The following is a 20,963-nucleotide window of genomic DNA, read 5'->3' as shown; positions in this document are numbered from 1 at the left end:
CACAGATGCCTTGTGCAGGAAGGCACAGAGTCGACTGTACTTCCTAAGAAGGTTGGCGTCATTCAATGTCTGTAGTGAGATGCTGAAGATGTTCTATAGGTCAGTTGTGGAGAGCGCCCTCTTCTTTGTGGTGGCGTGTTGGGGAGGAAGCATTAAGAAGAGGGACGCCTCACGTCTTAATAAGCTGGTAAGGAAGGCGGGCTCTGTCGTGGGCAAAGTACTGGAGAGTTTAACATCGGTAGCTGAGCGAAGGGCGCTGATTAGGCTACTGTCAATTATGGATAACTCTGAACATCCTCTACATAGCACCATCCAGAGACAGAGAAGCAGTTTCAGCGACAGGTTACTATCGATGCAATGCTCCTCAGACAGGATGAAGAGGTCAATACTCCCCAATGCCATTAGGCTTTACAATTCTACCGCCAGGACTTAAGAACTTTTTAAAAGCTATTATTAATGCTTTTTGAGATAGTGATTTAGATGCATATCATATTCTTTACTGAGTTAAGTATTGTATGTAATTAGTTTTGCTACAACAAGTGTATGGGACATTGGAAAAAAGTTGAATTTCCCCATGGGGATGAATAAAGTATCTATCTATCTATCTATTTTCTGTACTCTCTCCATGGCAAAAACAACTTCTCTCAGATGAGGAAACCGGACCTGCAAGCATAACTCCACGCAGTGTCTTCACTGTGTGAAGTAACAGCTGCAACAAGGCATCCTTGCTTCTGTACTAGCAACGAAGGCTGATAAGCCATTGCTTTCCTAACTGCATGTGCACCCTTGCTTTCAGCAGCTAGTGGAGGATAAGGTTGTCTTGATGCACTTTCAATATTCCCAGTCAATCAACATTCAGATAAATAATATAGTGGATCACTTCACATTTTCAATATTAAGTTGTATCTGTCTTATAATTGACCACACACCTGATTTGTCTACATTACATTGGAACCTCTATCTTCCCTGTCCACTCTCAGTCCGGATGCAAAGCTTCAATGCAAAACACCATCTCAACACCAAGGATGCTGAGTTCCTCCAGCGGATCATCTTCTGCTCCAGCTTCCAGTATCTCCAAACTCCTGGGTTCTTCATCACATCCTCTGATTCAACTTATGTTTGTGACAGCTTCATCCTCCAAAAATCTCCTGCAGATTTGTTTACGATCATTTCCCTGTCTAGAATTCATTTGACAAATATCTAATTCACAATTTGTTTTAATAGGAGCTTATTCTGTATTTTTATAACCATATAACAATTACAGCATGGAAATAGGCCATCTCAGCCCTTCTAGTCTGTGCTGAACATTTACTCTCACCTAATCCCATTGACCCGCACTCAGCCCATAACCCTCCATTCCTTTCCTGTCCATATACCTATACAATTTTGCTTTAAATGACAATACCGAACCTGCCTCTACCACTTCTACTGGAAGCTCATTCCACACAGTTACCACTCTCTGAGTAAAGAAATTCCCCCTCATGTTACCCTTAAACTTTTGCCCCCTAAGTCTCAACTCATGTCCTCTTGTTTGAATCTCCCCTACTCTCAATGGAAAAAGCCTATCCACGTCCTCTCTATCTATCCCTCTCATAATTTTAAATACCTCTATCAAGTCCCCCCTCAACCTTTTATGCTCCAAAGAATAAAGACCTAACTTGTTCAATCTTTCCCTGTAACTTAGGTGCTGAAACCCAGGTATCATTTTCTCACACCATAAAGTGAAACTTTTTGTAGAACCAGCCAAACTTATCACAATACTCCCGAGTTTCTTCCTCCTTTGGATAATTTTCCAATTTCCCTCACGTCACATCAGCTATTACTCTCTGGTTTGGCGCAACGGTCTCTCACAATATAGAACTACAGCAAACTGTCAGCAGAAAAGGTCATTGGCTGCAGGGCTTGTATGTGTCCAGGATAATGAAACGAGCAGGAAAAATCATTGTGGATATTACCCACTCAGCAACCAGCTTTTTCCAAAAGCTCCCTTCTAAAAGCACTACAGGGTTTTTAAAATTAAGAAAAATATCTGCCATCTTAAAAGTTTCTTCCCCAGGCAGTTAATTGGGTCAACCATTCTAGTTAGCCCTCTCCACTTCCTCTATCTATTACACTGTCCTGCACATAAACATTTTAAACCACTTTTTATAATGCTGCTTATATTGTAAATGTTCCTTTGAAGGATACTGTGGTACCTGGATCCTCAGTTTAACCATGGGGTGAACGCACTCACTCTGGCTCAGAGCTTCCTCAAACAGCTCCTTATTCTGTGTCTCCACTAGCCTGACTGGAGGATTCGGCAAACAAGGTTGTAGCCCAGAAAGCAAGCTCCTTACATTGAGAGTTGGTAGTCTCAAAGCAAGACCAACACTTCTACAATTAACGTCTTTCCCTTTTAACATAAATTAAAAGAACAGCTGTCCATTGACCAATTCACAGAGACTTTCTTGATTATTCTAGCAGTACTGAGATGTATTTTCAGTGTCTACTCTTGATGCTGATGGATTCTGGTATTTTAATCCAAGGTTCTTTTAGAAGTCAGGAACCAGGCTCAAAACTTGCTGCTTCACAATTGTTTTATTAAGATTTGATAGAACAAGGGGAGTTGATACAAACTGTGATATACATCTATTACTTGGAGAAGAGAGAGAAACTGAAAAAGGATTAAGGTGGCACTACTTTGTGATGAACTATTTTATACCCATAGAGATAAGGAAGATCCATGCAAATCCATAGATAAGAGTAAACCAATTAGAAAGCACTTATTCAACACTGCAGTAACAAATTAACCAATGAGTAAACACTTATACACTTCATGCCAAACAAAGAAACTTCTAGAGCTTTCCAGAATTACACTCTGTATAGCCACTGGGGGTATATTAAACGGTTATGTGCATACTATAGTCACTAGAAATCATAGTGAACAGTTGCTTGTATATCAGTAATTATATAAAAATTCAAGCAGATAATAAATTGTTAAACTGCAAAGAAAATAACAAATAAATAGTTGTATCTGAGAATTAAATAACCAGATCCAACAATGCAGACTCATTGGTAGATATGTAGGCAGATAATGCTCCCTGCATATACAAATATACTCCTCTTCATGTTGAGGCGTATTTTAACCTGTTCTATGAGCAGGTGAGAATTATAAGCATTAATTATCAACAGGATCCATTGGTAAGTGTGCAGATTGGTCTCTGATGACACTATTAAGCTTGAACAGAGAAGTTTAATTGTTCCTCCCTCAGGCTTCATTCTAGAATTCATGATGACCTCTGTCAGTCAGGTGACCCACCTCTACATTTTCTACTGTTTCTAGCCCAGCTTTTGACCATATTTTGAGAGTCAATGTAAATAAGAAATGATGCCCATGAATGTTGCTAAACTGACCTCAACTCTTTCTTTGTTCTCTACACCTTGATGACTTCTCTTAATCTCATTGGAATGTCTGCTCATTCAGTTAATTAACTGGATTCCAGTGACAAGACATTGATTTTAAAACAATGCCAGTTGCTAATTAAGATGTTTATTTTCATCAAAAGATTTAAGGTAAACTACTAAAACAGAAAAATAACTTCAATCTGATCAAAAACATATTCCACTGTTGTACAAAGATGAACACATTGACGGAATTGTTGAGGTAAATTGTCTGACTGTATATTCATTCTAACTCATGGTGCTCTGAATGCAAATGTAGAACTTTTGATGGTAAACATGTTTGCTGTGAAGTCATAACAATATTTTCTTTATGATAGATTGTCACTGAAGATAAATTAAGGCAACAGATCAGAGTAAAGTTTCAGTCATTGTTTGAAGCAGATTCAATGGGATTGCTATAAAGAATTAGATTCCAGGAATGTAATGAGCATGAGGGAGATGCTGGTAAGGGCACCTCTTGTGAGACTGAATTACCACACACCTTGTTCCTTAGTTAAGACTTTGTTATTAGTTTTTCAGCCTCTGAATCTTCTGTAAAGAATACATTCTTTGCCGGGTGTTTTTGCATCTCCTTTGATGTGCAACATAAGTGATAACAATGAACAGCACAAACATTGCTTTACTCACAACTTGACAGCAGAATTTAACCCGATTTTCTTGTGATGGTTATTGGAAAACACTTGAAAATATTAAACTTTCCTTCTTTAGCTAGGTTCACCCCTTAATAAAAGGTTTATTAATGCTTATGTTAACATATGATTTTCCAGCTAAAACTAATACAAAATGCATTTAATCACAAATATTAATGTATTAACATATTAACTACATATTAACATTTGACAGTGAATATGTATTAATATTACAGCATACTGGAAGATATTGTCATAAAACAATTCAGGAACATTATATTGAATATAAGTGATCTTAAACTGTTTTGATAGTTGGGTTTTTCATCTTCTGAACTCAGAAGAAAGTACTTTGCTGTCCACAAAATCACACCAAAGAAAATATAACGGCTGGAAACTTCATGAAATTGTTTTTAAGCTAACCTGTTTTGCATCCTGTTCTTGGGATCTACCACTGGGCTTCAGAGGTAACATCAATACTATTCATTTGGAGGACATTCCATCCTGCTCAAGAATACTCCCTTCAATAACAGCTGATGATAATCCAGGACCTTCGTCACACACAAAAAAACCATGTTCCATGGTGATTCAAGCAGGACCAGCTTGAAACCTTCTCCTAGAATCCAAGACTAACATTCAAAAGACTGTTTTCACACGTGCAGATGAAGCATCTTGACGCAAAACATCCACTGGCCATTTTTCCCCTCAGATGCTGGCTAATCTGCTGAGTTCCTCCAGCTTTTTGTGTGTTTTCACATCTGGTCCATTACTCTTTAAAGTTATGTCATACAATATAATGTACACTCTAGTGATCTGTACTTGGTAATTATAGCAAAGTGCTTCTAATATTAAAAGATTGATTTGCAAAAACATTTGATACTCCTGCTTTCTTTTGGTATGTAGTGGGCTGTCCATAGTCACCAAATTGGTAATCCAGTCATCAGTGGGAATAGGGCATTAAGTACGATCAATATTTGTCGTGTTACTGCCTTTTTGCTGCACAGAAGGAAGAAACTTGGTCAAAAAAGTATGGTTAAGAAAGGTCTTAAAACAAGGAGAGAAGAGTGGAGTGCTAAATGAATGGGTGAAGGAATATGGGGCTTGGGCAGGTTAAAGTACCATATAGCTCGAATAAACTCTTCTTGGGTATAGGTATCAATTCTAACCGATGTTTTGATAAAAAACTCTGCCATCTTCATCAGGGCTGATGCCTGTGCAAATCTAATCCAGTGGTATTTACCACCAGACGGTCGCAAAATCCATTTTTGCGGCACAGTTGCTTTGTGCCATTGAAGTCAATCCTATGGCCATTGTGAATGCAATGTTCTGTTACCGTCGATTCTCCAGGTAACCCAAACAGATACACCTCCTGTGATCCTCGATGCACGTTTCCACCATGTATCCCACCTGGCCAATATATGCTGTTCCACATACCCAGGAAATTCTGTAAACACCAGCCGTCCTGAGTCCCAGGTCATCTTTGACCTGTAAACTGTGACCTGCATCAATTTGGCCAATGGCTTTTGGGACTGCCTGCTGAAGGAAGCCATTGAAGTAAAACTAGAAGAAAAGAATTTTAACAAAAGTGAAGGTCTCGCTCTAAGTAAGAACTGGAATTCGATTATAAGTAAGATGGGACAGTGGAAACCTGATTGGACGAGGAATAACCAGTCAGGAGGGACAGATGACAGGGGTATAAATACCACCAGACTAGACCTGCCCAGGCATCATCTCTTATGAAGATAGCAGAGTTTGCCACTGAAATGTCAGTTGAAGTTAATACCTGTACACTGCTGGAAGCCTGTGAAGAGTTTATTTATCATAAACGTCGGGAAAACACGAGATCTGTCTTTTTACCACATAGTTGTTATGTCAATGTAGAACATGGGGATTATACAAGAGCTAGCAGAGTAATATGTTTGAGATTTGCTTTCTTTTAATATAGTTGCTGTTGGTGATTAAGATTAGGAATTAAGAGCAAGTGTTTTTTGAAGCAGATAAGCATGGGTGGCACTTCAGAAACCAGGAACTATTGGGAGATATGTAGGCAGATAATGCTCCCTGCATATACAAATATACTCCTCTTCATGTTGAGGTGTATTTTAACCTGTTCTATGAGCAGGTGAGAATTATAAGCATTAATTATCAACAGGATCCTTTGGTAAGTGTGCAGATTGGTCTCTGATGACACTATTAAGCTTGAACAGAGAAGTTTAATTGTTCCTCCCTCAGGCTTACAGCCAATTGCAATTCCCTGCAGAAATCCTGTTCCTCTGTTAATTAGATACAATTCCTTCAATCCCCATCAAGTACCATCTATGGCCCAATGTAAGATTGCTGTTGGTTTTTGCCAGGCGTTTGTTGGGCGTTGAAGCAATAGAAATGCAAATAACTGAAAATAAAACGTCTGGGCTCTGCCTGTGCAAAGGTCTCCATTGTTTGTAATGTCATCTTCATCTGGGATCCCATTTGGTCAATTTCTTCAAGTTAAAAAATTGGGCCATTTTTTATGATGGGACCAGTCATCCTTCTGTCTTAGCTTTGAAGGAGGTTCTCTAAAATTGTAGTTAAATCAATCAAATGTGCATTTGGGAACCTGTTATGATGGAGTACTTTGAGCAATTGGTCACAGCTAGAACTAGTTCCTGTTTGAGCGGTCACCTGAGCCTGATGCAATTTGCCTACCACCACACCAGGTCAACAGTGGACACAACCTTACTGGCTCTTCTCTTGACACCAGAGCACCTAGACAATAGTAAAACACATGTCAGGCTGTTTACATCTCAGTGTTCAACACCATAAACCTCTCAGTACTAATCAATGAATTTAAAACCAGGGCCTCTGTATCTTACTCTGCAAATGGATCTTCAACTACATCTAGGAGTCCACAATTAGTGTGGGTCTGTAATAGCATCTACTCTATAGACAACCAGCACAGGTGCACCTTAGGGATGTGTGATAAGCCCACTGATCTACCAGCTCTACACAGCTCAGTGGCTATACACAGCTCAAAACCACCAGTTATAAATTTGCTCACGACAGCACTGTAGATGGCAAAATCTCAAAATGCCATGAGGAGATATACAGGAGAACGATAGGTTGGCCGGTTGAGTAGTGTTGCAGCAGTGATCTCGAGCTCACCTTCGGCACGATGAAGGAACTGGCATGGACTTCAGGAAGGGGGAAATCCAGAGAATATGCACCGGTCCTCACTGAGGTGTTAGTCGTGGTAAGGGAGAGCAGTGCCAACCGCTTGGTGTGAACATCTTGGAATAGCTATCACATTGACGCAATCATGAATAAAGAACACATGAATCTCTACTTAATTAGTAGTTTGGGTACAGTTGCTATGTCACCAAAGACTAGCAAATTTCTACAGAAGTGCAGTGGAGAGTATTATGACTATTTGCATCACAATCTAGAATAGAGGCTCCAATGCACAGGATCACAAGAGGCTGCCGAGGGTTTTAGAGTCAGCCAGCTCCATCATAGGCACAACACTCCCCACCAGGGGCATTTCAAAAGCTGGTGCCTCAAGAAGGAGTCATCCATCATTACGAATCTTCACTGTGATATACCCTCCTCTAGTTACTACCATCTGGGAGGTACAGGAGACTAAAGATCTACACTCAGCATTTTAGGGACATCTTCTTCCCCTCGGCCTTCAGATTTCTGAACATTCCATGAACACCGTCTCATAGAACATAGAACATAGAATAGTACAGCACATTACAGGCCCTTCAGCCCACAATGTTGTGCCGACCCTCAAACCCTGCCTCCCATATAACCCCCCACCTTAAATTCCTCCATATACTTGTCTAGTAGTCTCTTAAACTTCACTAGTGTATCTGCCTCCACCACTGACTCAGGCAGTGCATTCCACGCACCAACCACTCTCTGAGTGAAAAACCTTCCTCTAATATCCCCCTTGAACTTCCCTCCCCTTACCTTAAAGCCACGTCCTCTTGTACTGAGCAGTGGTGCCCTGGGGAAGAGGCGCTGGCTGTCCACTCTGTCTATTCCTCTTAATATCTTGTACACCTCTATCATGTCTTCTCTCATCCTCCTTCTCTTCAAAGAGTAAAGCCCTAGCTCCCTTAATCTCTGATCATAATCCATACTCTCTAAACCAGGCAGCATCCTGGTAAATCTCCTCTTTACCCTTTCCAATGCTTCCACATCCTTCATTTACTGAGGCGACCAGAACTGAACACAGTACTCCAAGTATGGCCTAACTAGAGTTTTATAGAGCTGCATCATTACATCGCATTTCTTAAACTCTATCCCTCGACTTATGAAAACTAACACCCCATAAGCTTTCTTAACTACCCTATCTACCTGTGAGGCAACTTTCAGGGATCTGTGGACATGTACCCCCAGATCCCTCTGCTCCTCCACACGACCAAGTATCCTGCCATTTACTTTGTACTCTGCCTTGGAGTTTGTCCTTCCAAAGTGTACCACCTCACACTTCTCCATCTGCCACTTCTCAGCCCACTTCTGCATCCTATCAATGTCTCTCTGCAATCTTTGACAATCTGCTACACTATCTACAACACCACCAACCTTTGTGTCATTTGCAAACTTGCCAACCCACCCTTCTACCCCCACATCCAGGTCGTTAATAAAAATCACATTGTTTCTTTTGTGCATTATTTATCATATTTCTAAGTTACAGTAATTTTTATGTATTACACTGTGCTGGTGTCACAAAGCAATATATTGCCAATGATTCTGATTTTGCCATAGTTTTAGCATTGCATATAATTTATACATTAGCATACTGAACTCCTTTAATATCCATTCAAATATTTATTTTAAAAATTGTAATTATTTAGTCTAATATCTGTATTCAATACATTCTTCTTAGGAATCAAAAAGCGTTAATGTTTGCTTGCTTTTACTATTTAGTTCATTGCTCCAAAGGTTTCACTTGATTTATTTAATCTAACGTATGGTATGAAAACAGGGTAAATGCTGCTAATGAGCTTGTTCATTTTCCAAAGGGCCATGTTTTCTCTTTAGCCTTCTGTTTGACTGGAGCTATACATCTAATCTCTCCTTGTCTGTAGGAGCAGCGAGATGTTGGACTTGTCCATCAGCTTCTCACAATGAATGGGCCAGCTGTACTAGAGCCTAACACAATTATCCAGCATGTTCAAAGTTTTACTCCGGTCACTGAAGCAGAACATCTGAAAAACACATTACAATGTCACTTTGTTGAAACGAACTTCATGTTTGAACTCCTTTCACGTTTGTCCTGGGTTGCAGGATCGACCTAATTTTCACAGTGGACTATTTAATTTGAACCCCAATAAACTCATTCTGGATTGAAAGTCAAATTAACAATAAAAATCAGCATGTCCTTTAGCTAAATTTCTCATTGGCACTTAATGGGAACATTAATATATTTTGTATATATAAAATATTTCATTGAAAATACTTTAGGACAGGGGTTCCTTTTTTTTTGGAATTAACCAAGGGATCCATGGATCTGCCCTCAAGTTGGGAACCCCTGCATAAGGAGATAGCAGGACCAGAACTTGATCAAAGAGGCTTTAAGGAATAGAGAGAGAATAATCAGAGAAGTGTAATAGTTTAGAAAGAGTCTTTCAGAATTTGACTACAAGCCAGCTGAAGACACAGCTGAGAGGGGTGATTAAAATCAGGGATGTGCAAGAAGTCAGATTTAAAAGATCATATCTGGGAGGTATCAATGGAGCAATTAAAAAAAATGAATATACCAATTTTAAAATGAACATATTGTTGGACAAGGAAGCATAGGAGATGATAGGTAAATAGGACCTGGTGGAAGTAAGGACACAACCGAGTTTCGGATAATTGATTTTTATGGAGGATGGAAGACTTATTTCGATGGGTTGCTGCTTGCTATCAATGCTTAAACTGGGGTCATGTAAAATGTACATAGTAAACCCTTATGAATCTCAAGACAGTACGTGGTGACATATATGTACTTTAATAATAAATTTCCTTTGAAATTATGTAAATAAATTTTCACATGGAAAGTAGGGAGGAGCAGAAATATTGTGGTATTAGGAGAAGAATGTAAACCCAAGGATTTCTGTAGATGCTGGAAATCTTGAACAACACACATAAAATTCTGGAGGAACTCAAGCTGGTCAGGCAAGATCTATGGAGGGGAATGAACAGTCAATGTTTTGGGACGAGACCTGTATCCAGCCCTTAAGCGGGTTTTTGGCTGGAAACTTTGACTGTTTATTCCCCTCCTTAGATGCTACCTGACTTGCTGAGTTCCTCCAGCTCTGTGTGTATGTTGCTAAAGAAAAGAATGGATTATTTCAAGAGCTGCTGAATGACACGTGGTCAGACAGGCAGCAATCTTCTGGGACTCTTAGTTTGAAAACATTCTCATGCAGTAGACCAATGCAGTGAAGATATTGCATTTAGATAAAGCACAAAAAAATATCAAAGCTGCTCAAACTGCACCTCCTTCTGGCTAGATGCAGAATAAGAGCATACTGTAGAACCACCAGCAAGGATGGTGTTTGAAAAAAGAAGCAATAGTAGAAACAAAATAGGGAAACTCTGTTATGTAATGGGCACAAGCAAACTGCTGAAACCCAACAGCTTGTTCCTTCTTTTTACATGAAAGTTCAAGTTTCATATCATGTATCGTACGGACACAATAGGCACAATCTGTGCAGTTCCTAAAGCTGATAACAGTTTATTGTGGCTCACAGTGATGCCATAAAGAAGGCATTCAAAGCAAAAGCAAATGGTACCAGTTTTAGTTATGGCTTTCTTGGGGGTAAACATAACAACGAAACTTTGGAGAAAAAAATTCCTGCTGTCCTTCTAAATTATAGAGGGTGTAAAAAACAAGGAAATTTATATTCAGTAGTATTTTTTAAAGACTTGTACCTGCATTTTTACTAACAGTAGGTACCGTATATGCTTTATTCCTTGATTACATATAGCTCTGGATACACACACACACACACAGGAAATTCCATCTCATGAAGTTGAAGTGATATTTAGAGAGGCCAGGAGGGGGAAAGTAGGTCTTTTTGTGAATATGTTAAAACATGTCCAAAGCTTCAAGCCATCTCTTCTGAGAGATATTTTATGGACGTGACAATTTGGCTAAATTTGACTTTCTGTGACAGATGAACTTTACAGGATACAATGCATTCTATCCAACCGCAAAATACTCCAGTTTCATGCAGCCTTTTAAATAACAGTTCATTTAAATAGAATTTCCCATCTTTTTTTGTGGTAGTTTCTGTTAACAAAGGAAACAACTGTTTAGAATTCTAGCAGGATTACGTTTCACCCATTTTTGCTGAACTGTATTGGGTGTGTGACGAATTTTAATGAAGTGAGTTTCAGCATTTTTCCTGAAATGTGTTACAAATTAAATTTAATACTAAACCTTTTTTTTATGTGTAATGGAGCTGGCAAGGTAAAAGATCATTAACTTAAAAATATGCAAATTCTAAAATTGTCTATCATTTCAGAGAGAGGAAAGCACACCCACCCAGAAATTGTCAGATAATGAAAGTCAATGCTAACACCTGGTGTTAACAAATTGACTCAATTGATGACAAAGTACTGAGGGAAATAAATAACTGTTTCTTTACTCAATGATCATTGCCCTAGGCAAAGACGTAGATAAAGATTGTGCAAATTTGTTACATGACTTAAATTTTGAAGCACAGTGGAAAAAATAGTTTCAGTAAATCTAATTAGTATGTTCCTTAATAACCCACTTTATGTTTTGAAATAATAGTGTGAATTGTAACAGAAGTAGACAAATTAATTGAGGTGTAGCCTTACTCCTGCTACTGCTGATAGCATGAGGTGCCTGATTCGCAGCTAGCTCTAAATGTTCTTGTTCTGTTTGTATTCAAAGCTCAAAGTATATTTATTATCAAAATACGTACAGTTTATGCCGCCATATACTACCCAGAGGTTCATTTTCCTGCAGGCATTCACAGTAGAACAAAGAAATACAATTGAATTAATGAAAAATGACACACAGACAAAGACTGACAAACAACCAAAGCGCAAAAGAAGTCCATCTTTGTAAATACATACATACATACATACACACACACAGTGTGCAAATAATTAATATTGAGAACACGAGTTGTAGAGACCCTGAAACTGAGTCCGTGGTTGTGGAATGAGTTCAGTGCTGAGGTGAGTAAAGTTATCCATGCTGGATCAGGAGACTCATATACGAAATGCTGAAGGAACTCAACAGCCTAGGCAGCATCTAGGAAAAGAGTACAGTCACTGTTTCAGGCTGAAACCCTTCGTTGAAGGGTAATAACTGTTTCTGACCCCGCCTGGTGGTATGGATGGTAAGACTCTCGTTCCTCCTCCCAGTGGCAGCAGTGAGAAGAGAACATGGTCTGGATGGTGGGGGTCCTTGATGATGGATGATGCTTTCTTGTGGCAGTGCTCCTTGTAGATATGTTCATTGGTGAGGAGAGTGTTATTCAAAGAAAACCAGTAGATGTATGTAGCTTACTAAATGTGAGCACTGCTGATAGATGAGTTAGAGTGGGGAAATGGCGTTGAGGGAGAAGGGCAGCTGTGATCTTATCGAATGGCTCTGTAACATTTGATTTCCTATCCCCACTGAAAGAGCTCATTGTAACTGTCACCTACAGGTCTTGGTTATTGAATGCAATTGAAATTGATGAAATGATTGCCAAATCTGTCCTCAGCTTGCTGAGTCACAAGGGATCGTGTCACCCGGGTCAGAGTCTGAAAGATCAAGGCCCAAAGTTCAAATCAATGATCAGTGCCCTGTGTGGTTCTGATTCTGATTCTGGTGAAGTCTGAAGTTGGGGGTCCAATGTCTGTGAGTCTGAGAATTTGACTACAAGGACTAGAGGTCCAGAGAGAGCCTGTCCTGGGGCTTGAGGCCTGTCTGGGTGGGATGCTCGTAGTAATGGGGAAGGATTTAAAAATTTTTTTTGCTGTTGTCTTATTTTGTTGTGTTGTCGTTGCTGCTTGTCTTGTTCTGTGGAAAATTTTGGGCATGGTAAGTTAGCACTGAAATGTGTGACCAGAATACCATAAGACAGGAGCAGAATTAAGCCATCTGGCCCATCAAGACTGCTCCATCATTCAATCATGGCTGATCCTTTTTTCCCCTCCTCAGCCCCACTCCCCGGCTTTCTCCAATCCAATGTCCAATCAAGAACCTATCAATCTCTGGCTTACGCACACCCAATGACCTGGTCTCCACAGCTGCCTGTGGTAACAAATTCCACAAATTCACCACCCTCTGGCTAAATAAATTTTTCCACATCTCTGTTTTAAATGGATGCTCCTCTGTCCTGAGGCTGTGCCATTTTATCCTAGATTCACCCACCATGGGGAATATCTTTTCCAAATCTACTCCGTCTAGGCCTTTCAACATTCAAAAAGTTTCAATGAGATCCCCCCCTCCTCATCATTCTGACCTCCAGCGAGTACAGAGCTATCAAACGTTCTTCGTATGACAACCCCTTCATTACCAGAATCATCCTTGTGAACCTTCTCTGAACACTCTCCAATGCCGGCACACCTTCTCCTAGATGAGGAGCCCAAACTTGTTCACAATAGTCAAGGTGAGGCCTCACCAGTGCCTTATGAAGCCTTGGCATCACATCCCTGCTCTTGTATTCTAGACCTCTTGAAATGAATGCTAACGTTGGAAACTGGAGCACCCAGAGAAAACCCACACATTCCATAGGGAAAATGTGTAGAGACTCCTCACATGAAACCACCGGAATTGAACTCTGAACTCAAGAAGCTCTAACAACATCGCACTAGTTTGTGCTGCATTAGTCAGTCCATTGACCACATTTCATTTTCTTTATCTTTTTATTGTTCCTACCTTTTAACTCCAGTTTTGTCAGAATGATCACGAAGTGGATGTTGTAGCCTCACTCGTCAGAGCAAAACTGAGAAAGTATGCCAATTGATGTAACTTGGGACTATCATTTTCTGAATTGTCCATGTGCAATGTGGTTTCAAATTTGTTAATTTCTTACTGGGAAATATATCTTTGCTCATTATCAAAAGGAAACATCAAAGTAAACTATGTATTCCTTTGACATTTCTGCCAAAACTTCCTGATGGCATGCTAACCAAGTAAAACATTAAAGTAAGTATGTATACCACTCCTGATATAAACGTCAAGTGTCGGTAAGAACACAGTTAATGAATTGAGGGTTTCTGCAGAGTCATCACTTTCAAAGATAGTCTTGGTTGAAATAAATGCTGGCAAGCCTGCTCTATCATGAACAACGTTGTTCTTATGTGGTTTTCTTTTCTTAGGGTTTGGAAAGTGATGGGCTATTGTAAATATGTTGATAACACTTTTAATCAAGTTAATTGCACAACAAGTAAGGTCACTAACCCATGATTATTGTTCTCTCTCTGTACCTTCTATTGATTTTTTTCTTGGAATTGGATAATTGTCTTTGCATAATTTTGTCAGATTTGTACATTGACTTCATTGGATTAGTTGGAGAATAACCTCTTTCAGATTTTAATTTTGGAATACTGCACCTCCCCCCCCCCACACCATCGCTCCACTCAGCAGATTCTGCAAATAAAAAGAACAAGAAAGTTAGCCAAGAAGGTTTAATTGCTTGGCATTCAGTAAATTGGATTAGACATTGGCTTTGTGGGAGAAGCCAGTGAGTGGTAGTAGAGGGTCACCTCTCTGTGTGGAGGCCTGTGACTAGAGGTGTGCTACAGGGATCGGAGTTGGGTGTGTTGTTGTTTGTCATCCATATCAATGATCTGGTTGATGGTGTAGCCAACCAAATCAGCAAATTTGCGAGTGACACCAAGATTGGTGGGGGGAGGGGGTTAGTGGACAGTGAAGAAGATTATCGTGGCTTGCAGAGCATCAGCTGGAAGAATGGGTTGAAAACTGGCAGATGGAATTTAATGCAGACAAGTGCAAGGTTTTGCACTTTGGTAGGACCAACCAGGGTAGTTCTTACACGGTGAACGGTAGGACACTGAGGAGTGCGGTAGAAAAAAGGGATCAGTTACATGATTAGCTGAAAGTAGTGTCACAAGTAGAATCTGTTGATTGGGTCGGGGGCTGCAGTATTCCAAAATTAAAATCTGAAGGAGTCATAAAGAGAGCTTTTGGCACATTGGCCTTCATAAATCAATGTATTGAATACAGAGATGGGATGTTTTGTAGAAGTTGTATAGGATGTTGGTGAGGCCTAATTTGGAGTATTGTGTGCAGTTTTGGTCACCTACCTACAGGAAAGATGTAAACAAGTTTGTAAGAGTGCAGAGAAAATTTACAAGGATGTTGCCAGGTCTGGAGGACCTGATTTAAAGGGAAGCTTGAATAGATTAGGTCTTTATTCTTTGGAATGTAGAAGATTGAGACGAGATTTGATAGAAGTAAACAAAATTATGAGGGGTATAGATAGGATACATGCAAGCAGGCTTTTTCTACAGAGGTTGGGGGGACTACAACCCGACGTCATGGGTTAAGGGTGAACGGTGAGAAGTTTAAGGGAACATGAGGGGAAACTTCTTCACTCAGAGGGTTGTGAGAATGTGGAACGAGCTGCCAGCACAAGTGATGCACGTGAGCTTTATTTGAATGTTTAAGAGAAGTTTAGATCGATACATAGATGGTAGGGATATGGAGGGCTATGGTCCCAGTGCAGGTCGGTGGGAGTAGGCAATTTAAATGGGTTTCGCATGGATTTGATGGGCTGAGGGGCCTGTTTCTATGCTGTGCATCTCTATTACTCTATGACTCTAAAAGTTCAACTTGGACAACACCTATGGTGATAGAGACAAAGTTAAGCTTTCAAGTCAAAGATGCTTCATCGGAATTGGACTGAATACATCACGTTCCTTGACCAACCTTGATCTCCACTTTTCTTGTGCTTACTGTATGATCACCAATGGAAGCACTAAGTATTGATTGCTTGGATCAATTATAACTAACTTCTTCAAACAATTTACTGTTTGTAATAACTATTGAGGACATATATACAGTCCTCCCAACAGTGGCTAGGAGGTGGACCACAGATTACAACAGAAAATAAAAAAGGTGTGTCAAAAGGGCAATGTTATGGTAGTCATGGGAGATTTTAACATGCAGGTCGATTGGGAAAATCAAGTTGGTAATGGATCTCAAGAAAGTGAATTTGTTGAATGCCTAAGAGATGGCTTTTTAGAGCAGTTTGTCATTGACCCTGCTAGGGGATCAGCTATACTGGATTGGGTGTTATATAATGAACCGGAGGTGATAAAGGAGCATAAGGTAAAAGAATCTTTAGGAACCAGTGATCACAATATGATTGCGTTCAACTTGAAATTTGACAGGGAGAAGGTGATGTCTGATGTAGCAGGGTTTCAGTGGAGTAAGGGAAATTACAGTGGTATGACAGAGGAGTTGGCCGAAGTATGTCAGCAGAGCAGCAATGGCGGGTGTTTCTGGGAAAATTGGGGAATGTGCAGGACATGTGTATTCCAAAAATGAAGAAATACTCAAATGGTAAAATAGCACAACCGTGGCTGACAAGGGAAGTTAAAGCTATTGTAAAAGCAAAACAAAGGGCATACAACAAAGCAAAAATTAGTGGGAAGATAGAGGATTGGGAAATTTTTATAAACCTACAGAGACCAACTAAAAATCATTAGAAGGGAAAAGATGAAATATAAAAACAAGCTAGCAAATAATATCAAAGTGGACAATAAAAGTTTTTTCAAGTATGTTAAAAATAAAAGAGAAATGAGAGTGGATATAGGACCGCTAGAAAATGAGGTAGAAAAATAATAACAGACGACAAGGAGTTGGCTGATGAACTAAATGAGTATTTTGCATCAGTCTTCACTGTGGAAAACACTAGCAGTATTCCTGATGTTGTTGTGTGTGAAGGAAGAGAAGTGGGTGCAGTTACTATTCCAAAAGAGAAGGTGCTGAAAAAGCTGAAAGACCTAAAGGTACATAAGTCACTCGGACCAGTTGACCTGCACCTTACGGTTCTGAAAGAGGTAGCATTAGAGATTGTGGTGGCATTAGAAATGATCTTTCAAAAATTATTGGACTCTGGCATGGTGCAAATGTCACTCCACTCTTTAAGAAAGGAGGAAGGCAGCAGAAAGGAAATTATAGACCAGTTAGCCTGACCTCAATGGTAGGGAAGATGCTAGAGTCAATTGTTAAGGATGAGGTGATGGCATACTTGGTGACACTGGAAAAGATAGTAGAAAATTAGTATGGTTTCTTTCATTCAGGGAAAATTCTGCCTGACAAACTTGTTGGAATTCTTTGAGGAAATTATAAGTAGGATAGATACTTATATACAAGAGGGTGTTGTATATTTGCACTTTCAGAAGGCCTTTGACAATGTGCCACACATGAGGCTGCTTACCAAGTTAAGAGCACATGGTATTATAAGAAAGTTAATAACATGGTTAGAGCATTGGCTGATTGGTAGGAGGCAATGAGTGGGAATAAAGGGATCCTTTTCTGGTTGGCTGCCAGTGACTAGTGGTGTTCCGCAGAGGGAGCACTTTATTTTATGCTGTATATAAATTACTTAGATGATGGAATAGATGGCTTTGTTGCCAAGTTTTCAGGTGAGATGAAGATTGGTGGAGGGGCAGGTAGTGTTGAGGAAACAGGTAGAATGCAGAAGGACTTAGACAGATTAGGAGAATAGGAAAGTAGGTGGCAAATGAAATACAATGTTAGAAAATGCATGGTCATGCACTTTAGTAGTAGAAATAAATGTGTGAATTATTTTCTATAAGGGGAGAAAATCCAAAAATCTGAGATGCAAAGGGACTTGGGAGTCCTTGTGCAGAACACCCTAAAGGTTAACTTACAGGTCGAGTCTGTGGTGAGGAAGGCAAATGCAACGTTAGCGTTCATTTCAAGAGGTCCAGAATACAAGAGCAGGGATGTGATGCTGAGGCCTCATCTTGAGTGTTGTGAACAGTTTTGGGCCTCTCATCTTAGAAAAGTTGTGCTGGCATTGGAGAGGGTCCAGAGGGGTTCACAAGGATGACTCCAGGAATGAAAGGTTATCATACAGGAATGTTTGATGGCTCTGGGTCTGTACTCGCTGGAATTCAGAAGGATGAGAGGGAGCTCATTGAAATCTTTTGAATGTTGAAAGCTCTAGACAGAGTAGACATGGAAAGGATGTTTCCCATGGTGGGAGAGTCTAGGACAAAAGGGCACAGCCTCAGGATAAAGGGGCGTCCTTTCAAAACAGAGATGGGGAGAAATTTCTTTAGCCAAAGGGAGGTGAATTTGTGGAATTTGTTGCCACATACAGCTGTGGAGGCCAGGTCATTGGGTGTATTTAAGGCAGAGATTGATAAGTTTTTGATTGGACATGGCATCAAAGATTATGGGGAGAAGGCTAGGAACTGGGGTTGAGGAGGACAAAAAGAAAGGATCGACCATGATTGAATGGTGGAGCAAACTTGATGGGCCAGTTGGCCTAATTCTGCCCCTATGTCTTATGGTCTAATGAAGTGTTATCTACTTCAAGTGTACACTCAGTGGCCAGTTTCTTAGGTACAGGAGTGAAAACCAGTGTGGTCTTCTGGTGCTGTAGCCCATACACTTCAGATTTTAACAGTTGTGCATTCAGAGATGCACATCTGCACCCCACTGTTGTAACACATGGCTATTTGTGTTACAGTCGCCTTTCTGTCAGCTTGAACTAGCCTGGCCAATCTCCACTGACCTCTCTCATTAACAAGGCATATTTCCCCACAGAGCTCCTGCTCACTGGTTGTTTTTTTAATAATTTTTTGCACCATTCTCTGTAAACTCTAGAGACTGTTATGTGTGAATATCCCAGCAGATCGGCAGTTTTTGAGATACACAAGCCACCCCATCTGGCACCAACAATCATTCCATGGTGAAAGTCACCTAGATGACATTGCTTCCCCATTCTGATGTTTGGTCTGAACAACAACTGAAGTTCTTGACTATGACTTCATGCTTTTCTGCATTGAGGTTCAGCCACATGACTCTCTGATTAGATATTTGTGTTCACAAGCAGATGTACCTAACAACGTGGCCACTGAGAGTATTTTCAAAAAAACTGGAATGAAAGTTTGAAGGAAGCAGACCATAACACAAAATGTCATACAGACAGGAATTTCAGTCTGGGAAGTGCAGCTTTATTTTCTCCTGTGAGTTCTGCATGTGTGGACAAAGCCCCATTAGGCTTAAAGGCACCACTCCTCATTCCGTGTACTGCACCACATTTTTACGACTTTCTATGTGATTACTGAAGTGTGCACTACCTGAGACCTTTTATTCCACTTCATTGCAGAATTAGCTATGGCTGACAGTCAAAATTTCATACAAAAGTGATTGCAGATTTCCTAACACTTTGAAATGTACAGAATCAGCTTAAATGACACGTCTTGCTTCTCAATACAAATCAATATCAATTCTCTACAATTTACTTTTTAACATAACTGAACATTGCAGATACTTTATGTGGTGCAAATAAATAGTAATCCGGCATGAAATAAATGTAGAGTTTGTTTTGATGAACTCAAGGATCTAGACAGAATTCCAATGTAACACGTAGAGATCTATGTATCTTATTTGTAAACGCAGATGCAAGGTTCACAAATATTTAAAGTAATGAGGCTCATTTTTCTGAAACTCACAATGAAACATCTTGATTCTTCTAGGAAAAGTCTCCCATTTTAAACAGAATACTTTTTAAAATCTAATTTAGGCCTAAATTCTAGGAAAAGTCTCCCATTTTAAACAGAATACTTTTTTAAAATCTAATTTAGGCCTAAATTCTCCTTCTTTCAAGAAGGAGCTAGATAGGTATCTTATGGATAGGGGAATCAAGGGATATGGGGACAAGGCAGGAACCGGGTATTGATAGTAGATGATCAGCCATGATCTCGGAATGGCGGTGCAGGCTCAAAGGGCGAAATGGTCTACTTCTGCACCTCTTATCTATTATCTATTGTCTATTGTCTATTGAAAGAAATAGTTTCTTTATTATCTCTAGCATTTGGTTACCACTACTTGATGATCCAAATGTGAGTAGGTTATGATCTCTTGTACAGTCGAATACTACCTAATGAATACACACCATATGAAAACCTTCAAAGATTTACTGTGTTTTATTAAGGAATCTGACTAAGAATTTTTGACCTTTTTTTGGTGCCTTCATAAATTGGTTGGGGATTGATCACATTCTTTTTAACCCATCCAGGTGATCTCCTTTTTCACAGCACAGACACAAGCCCTTCAGCCCATCTGGTCCGTGTTCACCAAATCATGACTAAGAGATTCTACAGGTGCTGGAAAACTTGAGCAGCATACACAACGTGCTGGAGGAACTCAGCAAGTTGAGCACCATCTGTGGATGGGGATAAGCAGTTGACGTTTTGGACCAAAACCAAATGAAGGGTCTCGGCTTGAAACGTTGACTCTATATCTCCTTTTAAAGATGCTACTTAAAAATATACTTGGGCTGGGTCTGGCAGCACAGCATCTTGTGTTGTACAGCTGGAGGGATCTGGCATCAAATGCAATGCCTGTGAAGAGTTTCCACACTATAGTTTGTAGATTCCCTCAAGGTATTCTGGTTTCCTTCCACATGTAGTGGCTGTTGTAGCTTACTTGTTAGTGTAGGTTAATGGCAAAAAAACCAAATAGAAAGCAAAGGGAATGCATGGGTGAGAATACTTTGATTGACTCGAAGCCAGCATGACTGGGGTACTTACACAGGGATTAGGGAACTTGTAAACTTGGATTAAAGGTCCAAGTGGCAATTGCAGAAGGATTCTAGAGGAACTTGGACCTAGATATTGGATTCCATTGCACTTTTCTCTTCTTTAGTGTGGGATCCTATGTAGATG

The sequence above is a fragment of the Hemitrygon akajei genome, chromosome 6 (assembly GCF_048418815.1).
Source record: "Hemitrygon akajei chromosome 6, sHemAka1.3, whole genome shotgun sequence".
In the NCBI taxonomy this organism is placed as follows: domain Eukaryota; kingdom Metazoa; phylum Chordata; class Chondrichthyes; order Myliobatiformes; family Dasyatidae; genus Hemitrygon; species Hemitrygon akajei.
Note: the sequence above shows the minus strand (reverse complement) of the source record.